Genomic DNA, 14,656 nt, shown 5'->3' with positions numbered 1-14,656 from the left:
GGGGGAGGGTGTGGTGGATGTAGGGGGGGGGGTGTGCAGATACTGGTTTTTCTATATTTTTGTATGAATTACTTTTTTTTTCAATTTCGTTCGGATGTGAAAGGGGGAGAAACGGTAGAGAAGCCTCAAGAAAATGTATATACCTATGGAAAGTGAGTAATGAAATGAATTGTAAATCAGTCTTTTAAAAACTCGTTATCGGAAACTTAGGAAAAGAAACATTTTATTGATCAAGAGCATTGGAATGAAACATTGTTATGATTATGAAAAAAAGGGTTTTGTTTTACGTACTGGCTATGTTTATACTTGTTTAAAATAACATACACAACCAATACCTATTTAAAAGAAATTATAACCAAATTATATACAGTATTAGTCAACACAATACCATATTAAATGCACTCGCTGATAAAGAGACTTAAAATTAAGAGATATAAAAGATTTTGTTAAAAACCCGGCTGTTCAATGGTAGTTATATTGTTTTTGTCTTTTAAAAACATTTGCTCAGCATGGGTCTGACTACAATATCCCTGCATATGCTGAAATGACAGAAATAGATTAACTCAACTTTACCTGCCCCGTGTCCTGCCAAGTCCCAATAGGCAACTTTTGATTATTGTGTGTCTCGAACCCGTGCCACCCGCATCTAATATATAAAGCTCAATTCTGTATGTAAAAATAAGTTTGTTTGTCGTTGACATACTTGCATGGATTTAAGTGTTAGATTATTATCGTGCTCATAGTCTAAATTTATGAGTTAAAAAATTACTATTGAAAGTGTTGGGAAATAATGTTCATTTTTCAAACTGATAGTAATAATTGTCGGCATGTTCATTAAACACAATTTAAAAAAAATAAAAAAAAATTCTAATTATGTCTGAAAATTATTTATATTTAGTCTTTTAGCACTTACTTCCCTTTGATAAATTAGGAAAACACAATTACTTCCCTTTATAAAACATTGCATTAGTGGAAAAGAATTTACTTTTTATTACTTTGTTTTTGGTGTTGGGAAAAAAATAATTACATAATTAGCGGGGATTGATCAAGTGCAAATGTTGTAGGTATTTTACGAATAAGCTTGGAGTATTATAATTTTTCATTTGGTTTGGTTTGGCACCTACGTTCGTTTAAAGTGAGTGCAAAAGACTATGAATAAGTTGGGGTACCGTAGTCGATTATTAAGCTGAAACAGGCGATTCTGCCCCGGGCTAGACTGTGAGCACTTTACGTTTATGTTCGCGTTAGTGTTTTCTTTGTGTTTAGGTTGGGTTTGCGTTAGTGGTTGCGTTTTGATTTGGTTCGTTTTTGTTCTTTCTTTTTTCGTTTTCGTTTGTGTTTTTTTCTTTGGGTTTGTGTTTGTATTTGTGTTTGTGGTTGGTTTTGCGTTTGGATTTGGTTTGTTTTCGTTTGCTTTTTCGTTTGTGTTTTTTTTCTTTGGGTTTGTGTTTGTGGTTGGTTTTGCGTTTGGATTTGGTTTGTTTTCGTTTGCTTTTTCGTTTGTTTTTTTCTTTGTGTTCGTATTGGTGTTTGTGGTTGTGGTTGGGTTTGTTGTTAGGTTTTTGTTTTCGTTTGCTTTTTTGTTTGTTTTTTCTTTGTCTTTGTATTGGTGTTTGTGATTGTGGTTGGGTTTGTTGTTAGGTTTTTGTTTTCGTTTGTATTAGTAATTGTGTTAGCGTTATGTTGTTTTGGTTGGTTGTGGTTTGGGTGGGCAATGCCGGGTTTATGATGATTACTAAACACACAGGTAACGGTCTTTAACAGAAAGGTTTTTCACAGAAGCTAGAGCAGGGCCTGGCCGGGACGGCTAGTGGTATTAATAAAACTATCATCTCAGCTATTTAGACATTATAATCTTATGGAGAGTAAAAGAGGTACTTAAAAAACTTAACTTACATGAATAGGCCCCATTCTTTCAAATTAAATTTTATCCCAAATTAGCCCTTTCCATAGCTAAACAAACAAAGATTTGAATAAAATAATTAAGACCTGAAATAGTTTAGTATTGTATTGTATACATTTCCTAGCGTACGTAGATCTAAATCAAAGTTGAATGAAATAGTTCCTTTCTTTATATTCTAAAATCTTAAGATGACGCCATTAGTTTTGTGTTCTTTCCTTAGTGTTAACATTTGTGACGTCATTGTTAATCGCGTGCTTTTCACAACTATAAACACTTTTCCGGTTGCATAATTAAAATTGCTTTTGTACATTCCAATATGCTTTTTTTTTTCTTCTTTAAATAAAATTTAGTTTATACATTTAAAACACATACCATATTATTTTCAACAAAAGTCCGTAGCAAGTTCTCCATATATCGCTGAAGATACTGATCTGATAGCCTGTGAAAATATTTTGCGGACAGAGAGAAAGAGAGAGAGAGAGCAGCCGATCAAACACTATTTTCTATGTAAGACTCAATGAAATTATCAATGACGGAGTCAATGATAACTACCGCTCTCTTGAATATTTCTCTCGAGAAACTCAATGATAAAGGAAAGCGTTAATAGTTGTAAAGAGAGAGTTAATCAAAACGGATGTAATTCAATTCGTTTAATTAATAAAGCTTTAATCGTAATTATTAATTCTTTATTTCTCAGAGATTGATACAATGGTTAGTCTATTTTTTTTTTTTAAATAACCTCGATCTTCGTTTAGAATTTATTATTTAAAATAAGATTTAAAAAAATAAATAAATTAAAACAGGCATTTTTACTATATTATTTGAAAAAAAAAACTAATGAATATAATAAATATTTTTAATTATTTCTCACTCTAAACCTATCAAATATCTTTTTTTTTTAAATGCAAGGTAATCTTTTATAGATTCTACATGATTTACTTTTCTTCTAATAATAAAAAAAATCTTAATAAAAGTTATTAATCCTACAAATATTAGTAGTCTCCCTTGACAATTTCTATTCGAATGTATTTTGTGTTGATTTTCGTTATGAAATACAGTTGACTTTTTAAATTAATTATATAAGAAAACAATCTATCTTTGTGTATATTTATTTAAAAAAAATATTATCACAATACTTAGAGTAGGTGTTTCTGGTTCAATAGCAATTATTAAATTATTTCTCATTCTAAATCTTTGGCTATCGAGTTTCATGGATTTTTAAATTTAAGATTATGAACACATTCGCTTGACGAAAATGATTATATACACTTAAATACATAATAAAATGTTACTTTTATTAATAAACCTACACTATTTTATGCACATATAGAAAAAAAGAATATTTAAGTGGCAGGTACAGCGTCAAAAAGAAAAAAAAAGGAAACTACTTTATACTGAATAGTGCTACCTAACAACAAAAATGTAAAAATACATAGTCTTAGAGCACACTAGCACATACTATTATACATACGAACATATGTGGGTGTGTGTAAGTATGATGTGAGGTAGGCAGACAGGCGGGGTGGAAGGAAAGCAGTTTGGCAGGAATAACGGCAGGTAGGAAAGTAGGTAGGCAGGCAGGTTAGTAGATATGTAGGTAAGTAGGCAGGGAGCTAGGTATGTAGGTAGGTGGGCCTACGTAGGAAGGCGCTTCACTCGGTATAGTGAGCGATTATGAAGCCCATCATATCCATAGCGTTTCGAAATTATTAAAACGAACAAAAGTACCATAGTACTCACGGGAAACCCCGGGGAGCTAAATCGAACCCTGCCGGGGCGCCACCAAATCGAATTTATTTTTCGCAGAAACCACCACAGGGGTATTAGCAATAGCTTCTCAAATTTGAATGACAAACGAATGAAATCTTTGGTAATGCTTAAATAAATAAACCCACATATTCGTTTCTGGGACGCGGGTTTATCCACACTGCCACATATATGCACCAAGTCGTACTGTATGAAAGCCTTGAGTGTACGTTAATAAACCTCCGTAATAGTGAGGTAGAACACACTTCGGCGACCGCCCACGTGTTAGAGACGCGTCCATTGGCGCTCCAGGGAGACACTGGTTATACTTCCGCAGGGGCACACCTAATTCGGTTTAATTATCAAATGTCGTGTGCCAACGTGTCCCTATTGTAGGGTGCTCTTTCAAAAGTAAGTAGGCGCTCTCGGTAGAGCCCGGGGCGCTCGCTGTCGCCAACTGCCAGGGCGCTGACGGGCGTTCATTGTTCTACTGATGTTGTTTTACCACTGAATCTCAGAGGCGTTGCGATCCTTCCTGGCGTCTGGGGGCAAATTTTCTATTTGGCACCCCTCCCGCCGGGGACAAACTTTTAATTTGGCGCCCCCATATATTTTTTATATTTATAATGCAAAACTGTAGCTAAAATGAGCTTTTAATTTTTTCCAACCCATTTTGGCGCCCCATAGAGTCAGCGCCCAGGGACATATGTACCCCCCGCCCCCTCGCTATGCCTCTGCTGAATCTAGTATTACCTATGACCGCAATTGATGAGATAGCCCATCTGGATTCCCCTCTGGATTCTGGGCTCATAATCGTATAATGAGAAAACTCGAACCCTTCCAGGGTGCCACCCTTAAGAATTTTTTTCTTTCTCGAAACCCTTTTCACCAAATACGCAAAATTGTAAGGCCCTCGTACGAACAGTGTCAAATCGCATCTGAATTTTATTTTTATGGTGAAAAATTGCATCGCTTCCTGCCAGAGACCCCAGTCACCGAACGAATGGGGCGCCAAAAGGAGGAGAGAGAGAGAGAGAGAGAGAGAGAAGTGCGCACATGGTCTTTTATATATTAGGATATTTATCACATTATATGTATATAATAAACTAGCGCACCCGCCCCATGCGTTCCTGCGACCTTTAGAATAAAATGGTGTATTAAATTAGAACATGGTGTATTTGTAGTAACGTCTAAAAACTGATGCAGATTGCATCATCCGCAAAGCGATAAATTCTACAGGATGGATTCTTCGAATTACAATAAGTTATTTTTAGAAATGTGACCTTGTTTTTCTAAAAGTGCGTTGTTCATTTTATTTCTTGATTCTCAGCTGGTGTGGCTACTGCCTAGACACCACAGGGTGTGCTGTATGAAAGTGTACGTTAATCATCCTCAATAATAGTCAGGGGCTTTTGCGGGCTGCTCTCCTGAGCCACTGGTGCGCCGTCTGCAGCTGTTTTTCTATTGTAGGGTGCGCTTTAAAACAAACGTAGGCAACATTGTACTCATTTTGGAGAACCCGGGGCGCCGAATAGCACCCCGCCATGGAACAGGAAAACGCGCCTGATTCTGTTTAGTGAACGAATATAATAATCCATCGGCTATCGCACTCTATAAAACGAACGTATGCGTCATAGCGCTCACAGGAAAGCCCGGGGTGCACATAATGAACATGATATAATAGTGCGGAATAGTTGGATAAGACAGCCTACTAATTTGGACGAAATTTTAATCAATTCATAAAAATTAATTAGGCATCCAATTAAGTCAAATTTACTGTCAGATTGCATTGTCTTCATATCTCGTGCCAACTTTAAAACGAAATTGTCAGTTAGAAGTGCCCGAAATTTCGCTCGGGCGTTTCGATCTAGACAGAATGACGACGGGCAGACTGTCGACAGCAGAGGCAGCAAGTTTTTAAACTTATATTTCAATTCTTTTAAATGTTTAAAGATAAACTTTTAAAATGCCGCGGTAACCCCCCCCCCCCCTCCTCCTCTTGTAAAAAAGTGCCGTTTTTTTTAGTCGGGCGGTATACAGTTACATTTTAAATACATTTATTCACAGATTGAGCTGGTGTTTTTTTTTTAAACACCAGAACTGCGATGAATTGATACATTTTATATGCAGTATTTAATTTTTAAAAATTTATTTTAGATGTATTTTGATGTAAAATTCAACATGTGGATAACCTCATTGATCCCCCCCCCTCCTGTGTGGACGTCATAAGTGGATGACCTTTTATCTAATGTCTAACCGATCATAACTAAAAAGGCCTACACTGACCCTTCGCCATCCACTGAAGTGATGCGTTTGACTCTATATTTCTAGTAACGATTTGATCTAAATTGATTTTAAAAATTGCATTTCCTAGGCCTAAGCTACTAGCTTACTTCAAACGCACGGAACAAATATAATTTGAAAACAAGTAGATCTAGGCCCAACAAATGTTTATTTTTAAGTTACCAGCCCGGAAATGAAACCGAGGCAGATATTTTTTACATGGTTCAACAGAACAACATAAACTTAGATCTAAATATTAAATATAGATCTAGTTCTACTAGATTCTAGATCTAGATCTAACTAGATTCTAAATGTGGATCTTTGGAAAATTTAGTTTTTAAGAAAAATCTAGATTTAAGTCGAATCGATAGAGGAACAAATGAAAAACACCACTGTCAATCAACTCAATCAGATGAATCAACGATAAACAAAAATAAAAATTCATTAAAATTAAATTAGGCTAGGCCTAAGCCCTAATCTAGCCAGCTAGACCCAACCCTACATACTACATACTAGATCTACATAGATCTAGATCTACTAGTATAATATAGTTTACTTAAATTTAAATAAAATTAAATAGATCTAGTAATAGTAAATAGGGCCTACATTACTACGTCTAGTACTAGATCTAGATCTAGTACGGATGATTGATAATGAACTAAGTAACAAGATCTTCAAATCTACATTTTAATTAAATTTAATTTATTAGCCTAGTAGTATTTAGTATTAGGCATCACGTCATTAGGGCCTATTAATTGATAATATTAAGCTTACTGAAGTTACTAGTAGTATCAGTAGTAATCTATATCAGTATAATTAAAGATTAGGGCCTATAGGCCTAGGCTTACTAATTAATAATTAATTATAGATTATATCAACTATCATCACCACATAATAAAATAACAAAATAAACAAAAATTTTAGTCTAGATCTAGAAATTCTAGCATCAAATTCTAACAGAACCAACCATCAATCTTCTGCTGGCTCTGAACTCAGGAGGTAAGCAAGAAGTAGATCTAGAATTGAATCTAGTTTTAACTCTTTAAGACCGTAACGACGCTCCCAGCGGTCGGTCCGCCGGCCTACCATGCCATAACGACGCTCCCAGCGTCCGATAAATATTTCTCTATTTAATTCGTTGTTTTTCGGAATCCAAGTTTTTAATCGTAAATCTAGGTCATGATAACGCTAGAGCGGCCATTTTTCTTTGTATTTACTTCTTGTAGTTTTCTCGTTAGATCGATTTTGTATTTTATAGAATTTTTTTTGTAAAACAACTCGAAAAACGGCATTTTTTAACACTGCGGAAAGCTGTTCAGCGGCCGCGTCTAAACGTTTTCGTCGCCGCATTATAAAATTAACAAAAATTAAAGTATTTATACTAAGACTAATCCGATCCATGATTTTTGTAGATAAATGGACGTACTTTCGTTTTCTATGAATAAAAACTCATGAAAAGTTATTCTTATTATTAATTTTCCCGACAGAAGCATAATTTTTGCATGAAAAAATCAACTCTTTATTTTTTCTTCTTTAAAACTAAGTAATTATCTTTCTTCAGTAAATAAATAATTCCTTAAAGTTTATATCAGTGTGTAGTGTATTCAATTACGATAATTTTTTATCAATCATGTGTGGGGTTAAATTAACGGGTAAAAAGATATGGGTCATTTAGCCGCACGGGTACTGAAAAAAAATGAGTGAAAAAAAATAATTCAGGTAAAACGTGAAAATAATTACGGGCTTAAAGAGTTAATATTTTTTAATGTGTAGGCCTAATCCTATTGGTAAGGTGATGGTGAATTGTGCGAGGTGGTAAACTGCGAGAAGAGCGCAAATACCGTCGTTCATGTGACATTTTTGTCTCACATATTTCCACCACACGATACTTTGGGGTCGTCCATAAATGACGTCACACTCGTAGGGGGGAGGGGGGGTCCTTAATTTTGTGACTGTGTTTTGAGGGGGAGGGGGAGTGTTCAGATGGTTGACGTCACACTTTTGCATTATAAAAAAGCAATGCCAGAAAACGAATTTTAGCCATTATTTTGCGTTATGCCTATAGAAAACTGTTTTAATAAATTGTAATAGAAATTTATTAAAAACACTCTATGTTGACAGAGTTCAGACAAGATTTGGGAAAAATATCGCTGTTTTAAGAAAAATTCAACTGCAATTTTGAGGGGGATTGTAGGCTGAGGTGTGATGTCATTTTAAAGGGGGGGGGGGGGGTCTGTCTTTTTGTGACGGAGGGGAGGGGGAGGTAAAAATCGTCCAAAAAATGTCTCCAATGGATGACCCCTTATGCTGGGTGGTGGTAAAATGTGAAGATATCTGGGAAAACTTTACCACACCCAATTTACAGTGATATTCGATATAGACTTAAAAGACATTTTGTTTGTATTGTTAAAACTTCCAATTTTTCCTTTGCTAGACATTCTGAAGATTTTTTAACTTCCCCTTCTTTTATGTCAACTTAGAATGCCACCTTGTTTGAAATTGCCTGATAGATCTACTTCTTTGTCTTTCTTTTGTGTAGAACACTGAGGCCACCTGATTTATTGCTGCAAAAATGTATTGTTGCATAGAAATTTAGTGTTATTACCACCGCCGGCAATTTTTTTCCCCAGCATATAGATATAAGCTCTCATGAACTCCAATGCTCCCAGGTTGTTTTATGAATCTTTCTTTGTTTAGAGAAAAAATAATAGCTCTCAGAAGGCTATTCATAGTTTGCTGTGGCAGGCCAATAAAATTTATTTAAATATTTATTGTCCTGCGCATGCATCCATATTATTTTATTATTATCATGCATATAACACTCAACTTTTCTACATTTTTATAACTGTACAGGTGGTTGAAGTGGTTGCACATCAGCTAGTTTTTTTCGCACCATGAGTTTCATTCCTTTTGGCTCGAAGTTTTTATTTTGCTTTTTATTTCTATTTTACTTTAGGGTTAGGCATTAGTGTTAAGTTTACGGTTAGGCAATAAGGTAGGGTTAGGCATTAGGGTAGATTTAGGGTTTGTCATTAGGGTTAAGGTTGGGCATTAGGGTTAGTCATTAGGGCTATGCTTATTGTTTGGCATTGGGGTTCATGGTTAGTGATAAGGTTAGAAGATCTAAAAACATTAGTTCTACATAACAGTACATATTGCATAAATAGGGAAATTTAAGAATCACAGAAAAATGCCTTGCTCTAATTAGTTCAAATAGCTGCAGCGATATATTATAGTCTACTAGTCTATAGCAACACTATCTATAGCTATGTTCCAGGATCTATATTTAACAGGTGTTGGTAAATTTTGAGACGCAAAGTGTCAAGGTGATAATTTACGAGAAGAAAATGCAAGACATATCTTTGGAAACACAGATAAATAGCTACTGGTTTTATGCTTTTGGTGTGTGTTTTTTCTTCAGATGTAGAAATAGTATATAGTGTCCTTTTTAAAAAATTTCTTGATCTAGTTCAGATTTTTTCTTAATATTAAAAAATTGTAACATTGTTGCTCCTATGATCGCCTGCTCAAGCTTTCTTGTCAGTGGGAGAAAAAACCTGTCTTTGTCGACGGGTCATTGTGAGTTCATAAAGAGAATATTCTTTAGACTATTTAAAAAAAAAATCTATATCTAAATCTATATTTAAAGTTCTAAACATTGTTGCCAGCTTCTTGCCCGCTCATGTTTTCTTGCCTGCATGAGAAAAATACTGCCATTTGGGGGGGGTCAGTGCATATAATTCATAGCCTAAGCAATAGCAATATGGCAAACTTGCATGGTATTACTGTGAGTTCATATAATCTTGTCAGTGGGAGAAATATTCAGCCCCATTGTGTAAGATTAATACCTTCAGATCTTTAACACTTTGTACTGTTGTACCTAAGGTATGCGTTGTTTATTTTAAGTGCTATTTATTTTTTATTAAGTAATTTTATTTACAGAAACTACGCCACCTTAATTTCAAAATCTGTTTTAAACAGTTGTTCATGAAGGTCTGTATCTTCTCTGTACTTGCCTTGGAGAGTCCATGTCTCTGCTACATTTAGCAAAACAGCCTTCACATTTAAATTTTATATCCTAATTCTTGTTGTGTTGGAGATGGCAAAAATTTTCCATATGAGTCACAGAACTGAAAGCAAAATGGGGTCTATTAATTCTATTACTATTATGTCTTCCTCTGTGCCAAGGTAGACAAACTCTTCCATTTACATGTCTTCCATCTATTATTATTGGGGCCTCCTGGTTATTGTTGATTCTCATTACTTTTCTTTGTTCATCTTTAGACCTACATGATGATGAGATGGCATGAACTTTATTTTGCATGTCTTGTTAGTGTGAGAGTAGGGTTTGATCATCTTCAAATACTAGATCCTCTAATTTCTCAGTGAATGTCCATTGTATACCTATTCCAGAATTGGAATAGGCTGTGCATGTCACCCAATCTAGAACCACCAAGAAGAGAAAGGGCAACAACAGACACCCTTGTCTAACACCTGTGGTGACCTGGAACTCTTCCAATAGTTTCCCAGCGTGGCTAATTTGACATTAAAATCCCCTTGTAAAGTTGGTGAATAATTTCCACTAACTTTGTGGGCCAATCAGATTCCATATTATTTGCCTATCCACACTATCAAAGTCAAAGGCCTTCTTGAAGTCAACAAAGCAGATATAAAGTGGGGCTTGCCATTCTAGCGTCTGTTCTACAATGATTCTAACACCGCGTTTACACTTACGACAATGTTACTAGACTTGACCTACTAAAGTGTATACTAAACATGTTACGAGTACATGGAACATCTTCTGAGTCGCAGGGCACAAAACCACGCCCCTTTTTGTGTTCTGGGTCAAGTTTTTGTCATCGCTCTCTGAGCGAAAACATTGGACATGTTCTGAATTTTCAGATGAGTGCGCATGCGTCAACAGTAGTAAGCGCATCATAGTCATAGGTCTCAGCTGATTGCAAAATTAAATATAGATTCTATAATGATTTTGAGTTTTTGAACACACGATTTCATAATTTATAATTTCTCTAGGCCCTGCTAAAATTTACATTTTTATCATTTCTTTTTATTTCTTTAATTAAATTCCAAACACGTTTTAATGAAATAATATCTAAGGCATTATAATTTTGCCTTAAAACCAGTTTAGGTATTAATTACGAAAATATTAATTAATTAAAAAATATAATTGAACCAAATTTATCTCCAATTTTTTCTTGAGCAACATATTTTCAGTTTCCGTCTGACATGAATAAATCTTTATTCCCACCAGAATGTGCTCGTGGGATCACACATAATCAACTGACTATAAAAACAGGCAGATAAAAAAAGTCATAGGCTAATTATTTAGGTTTAAAATGGGACATAAAGAAACGAATTGGGGTGGGGGGGGGGATGTCATAGGCCCTATTCTAAAAACTACATCTACTTTTATTCTTAATAATAGACTCAGTATAGTGATAACACGATCACGATACGTTTAATGAACTTAGCAGATGCAAGTTTTCGGAGAAAATCAGACCTTTACTTTCAGCAAACAAATATTTACCCCTGTTTATTGGAAGCTGTTTCTGAAGGATATAGACTAGCAATTAAAGAAGCTGGGGAAATGGCTACGATGGGGTTGGGGTGGGAAAGGGTGATTGTACTGCGGGATGGGAGGGAGGGGTAATTACAGGTGGGTAATGTCTACGACCCGTGGTATTATACACAGCATTATATTTATAAAAACTGTCTAGCTCCAGTAGCTGGCATAAAATTTATAAAATCTTGCATGTTCTCTAATTTTTAGATCATTCATTGTTGAATCGCATACGCAAGCACCGTGGCTACACCATTTTCCTTAAAAAAAAAAACAACTGTGTGCCCACTATCTTTTTTTTTACTTTGATTTCTCTTTATTTAATTATCCGGGCCTATATAGCAGACGCTCCGGGTCAAAGGTCATGCTCGTTTTATAAAATGTTCTATAACAATGTTCTAGTGTGAACGCTAAAGTATACATGTTGTGTGAACAAATTGTTTCAAGACAAATTTTATTTTGGCGGGCTTTGTGTTCCAGAAATGTATAGTATACATTGTCGTAAGTGTAAACGCGGTATAAGAGTGGATATCTGATATGTACAAGATCTATCCTTCCTAAACCCTGCTTGTTCATCTCTTAGCTTAAGGTCAATTGCCTCCTTCATTCTGTCTAAAATGACTCCGTTAAGGACTTAACTTGGGATGGACAACAAAGTAATACCCCACCATTTTCCACACTGAATTAAGTCACTGCTATTTGGCATCTTCACAAGGAGGCCCCCTCATCCAGTCTGTTGGGATCTGTCTTGTGTTCAAGTCTCAGTTGAGTAATTTTGAAGTTGATTTGCTACTTCTTCGCCACCTTGCTTTAATGCCTCTGCTGGGATATTGTCTGGTCCTGATGCCTTGCCACTCTTCAAACTATTTAAGGCATTGCAAATTTCCTGCCCTATGATTTCCCATGTATTGGTGTTGAGGGGTTCCCCTGGCTCCCTCATCTGGTGAGTATTGTGGTGATGGGCCATTTAGTGCTTCCTGGAAGTGCTCTCTCTATAATTCATCATCATTACTTTGTGGCCCCTGGGGAGCAAAGGGCTGCAACTACACATTTCCAGCAGACTCGGTTTTGGGCTGCTCCTTTAAGCTGTTTTTGCCTCTCTATAATTAGGGGTCCCAGAGCTTCTTTGAAAGCTGCTATGTCAAGAACTCATGATTCTAAGATAGTGGGCACCAAATTTGTTCATATATCTCAAGTAGTAAAAAGTTATGACGTTTTAAAAAATTGGTTTTTAACTTTTTTCCAACACCCTAAAAAGTGCCATGTTTGAGAAGTTATATCTGTAAAAGTATATGTGACAAACAAATTTTTTTAAACTTAACACAAACACATATACACAGAGGACAGACTCAATTTTTTTCAAACCTCAAAAATAATACATAATAAAAATTGATTGCATCGAAATTGGCTTTTCTCACTTTTTGAAAAAATTAAAAAGAGAAGTAAAAACACAAATTTTGTACATTTTAAAAATATCACCAAAAAATGTCTGATGAAAGAACATACCTGATAAGTATATCAAAATGTAGGGGAATAACGCTTCTTTGAATTATGATCTCGCTTACCCCCCCCCCCCCCCCCCTCCCATTCCAGGTAAGTTTTGGAGTCATTAACATAACATATAGTTAAAATTGAAATTAAAGAACACACTAAAAAATCAATTTCTTTGGTAATGTAAAGTATTTCAAGCTACATATCATGTACTATTTAGTTTATAATCATCGCTAAAACCCACCCCATGCATCAAATTTGCGAAGTTTTCTACTTTAACCTATACCCATATATTGTTGACACTGGTTACGAAGTGTACAATTACGTGACCTTTTACATTTAACAGAAAAAATATTCAGCTATTCTTAAAAGATTAGAAAAATATGTTGCAATTAATTTTCAAAGTACCCTCTGTCAGAAAAGACAAATATTTGAACTAAGCAATCATAAAAAAATTAGACTCCGATACAAAGTGAAGTGAGTTGTAGCTTATCGGATAAAGCTGAAAATTACGTGAAAGTCTAATCATTGAACGGCGTTATAGCTTTAATAATAAAAATATACTGAAGAAATAAACTAAAAACTAGACTCACAAACTTGTTTATTAAGTAGCTACATGTTTTTATTTATTTCACTGAACTATCAAGCCTCTAAAACTTGCTAACATCAATCATACATGCCTACTGTCCCGCCAAAATTGGAACCGTCCCGCTTTTTCACCTAAAAAGGTAATTTGTTCCGTCATTCCGATTTTGCTCCGATTAAAAAGAAAAAAATTATAAAGAAAGGTAATAAAGAGAATTGAAAAAAGGCAGGGAAAAGCGATTATCTCCCTTTGGCATATGTTTCCTAGTTTACTTACAATATGTGCAAGTAACATTGTGCCCTGTCAAAACGGCCCGGGACAAATCGGCCCCGTCAAAACGGCCCTGTTAATGTGACCCCGTCAAAACAACCCCGTCAAAAGGGTCCCTTCTCCCCACACACTGAGTTAAAACAGCCTATAATCGACTCAATTATGGAAGTCATAGATAGATGACCCTTAAATTAAAACATACTAGATTTTATAATAGATAAACTAATATAAAAATAAGGCCTGCCGAACAAGAGATGCATATGTTGTATTACTTAAGAAAGTTGGATAAGCTAACTCTAAAGAATATTGATGAAGGGGTCCCACTGGCAGGTGTCATTATCAATGAGACCGCTTTGCCGGGAGACTTAGTCTCTACAGAAACGGTATTGTCAGTGGTCCTTTTGTCTGGAGCCAAATTGACAGGAGCCTTTTCGTCGTGAGCCAAAATGACGCTAGCCTATTTGTCAGGAGTAGTAATGACGGGGGCCGTTTTGTGGCAGAAACTAAATGGCGGGAGCCTATTTGTCGTGAGTCATAATGACGGGGGCCGTTTTGTGGAAAAAACAAAATGATGGGAGCCTATATATTGGGAGCCTTTTTTGTCAGGAGCCTTATTGACTGGAGCCCTTTTGTCGGGAGCCTATATAACGAGAGCCTAAATGACAGGAGCCTTTATGACGGGGTCCATATGTTGCTGGCCATTTTGACGGGGCTCTTATGTTGGGGTCGTTTTGACGGGGCTGTTTTGTCATTGGCCGTTTTAACGCCGCACTAGATCTAGCTAGTAGTATATCTA

General features: G+C 35.7%; 1 protein-coding gene across 4 annotated transcripts in view; it reads left to right on the top strand.

Annotated features, from left to right (window-relative positions):
- Nucleotides 1-6,132: 6,132 nt before the first annotated feature.
- The window catches only part of LOC131946603 (partitioning defective 3 homolog), a 78,819-nt gene continuing 70,295 nt past the window's right edge, over nucleotides 6,133-14,656 (top strand). For 3 of the 4 annotated variants that reach the window (XM_059307498.1, XM_059307496.1, XM_059307497.1), the window contains exon 1: nucleotides 6,133-6,931. The gene's annotated coding sequence lies outside the window, so the exon portion shown is untranslated. The remainder of the gene's footprint in view (nucleotides 6,932-14,656) is intronic. The other variant, XM_059307495.1, reaches the window with a different exon arrangement.

Source organism: Physella acuta, unplaced genomic scaffold (genome assembly GCF_028476545.2).
Source record: "Physella acuta isolate Inbredline_101_S28 unplaced genomic scaffold, ASM2847654v3 ptg000565l, whole genome shotgun sequence".
Taxonomy (NCBI): Eukaryota; Metazoa; Mollusca; class Gastropoda; family Physidae; genus Physella; species Physella acuta.
This window is presented reverse-complemented; position numbering and strand designations above follow the sequence as displayed.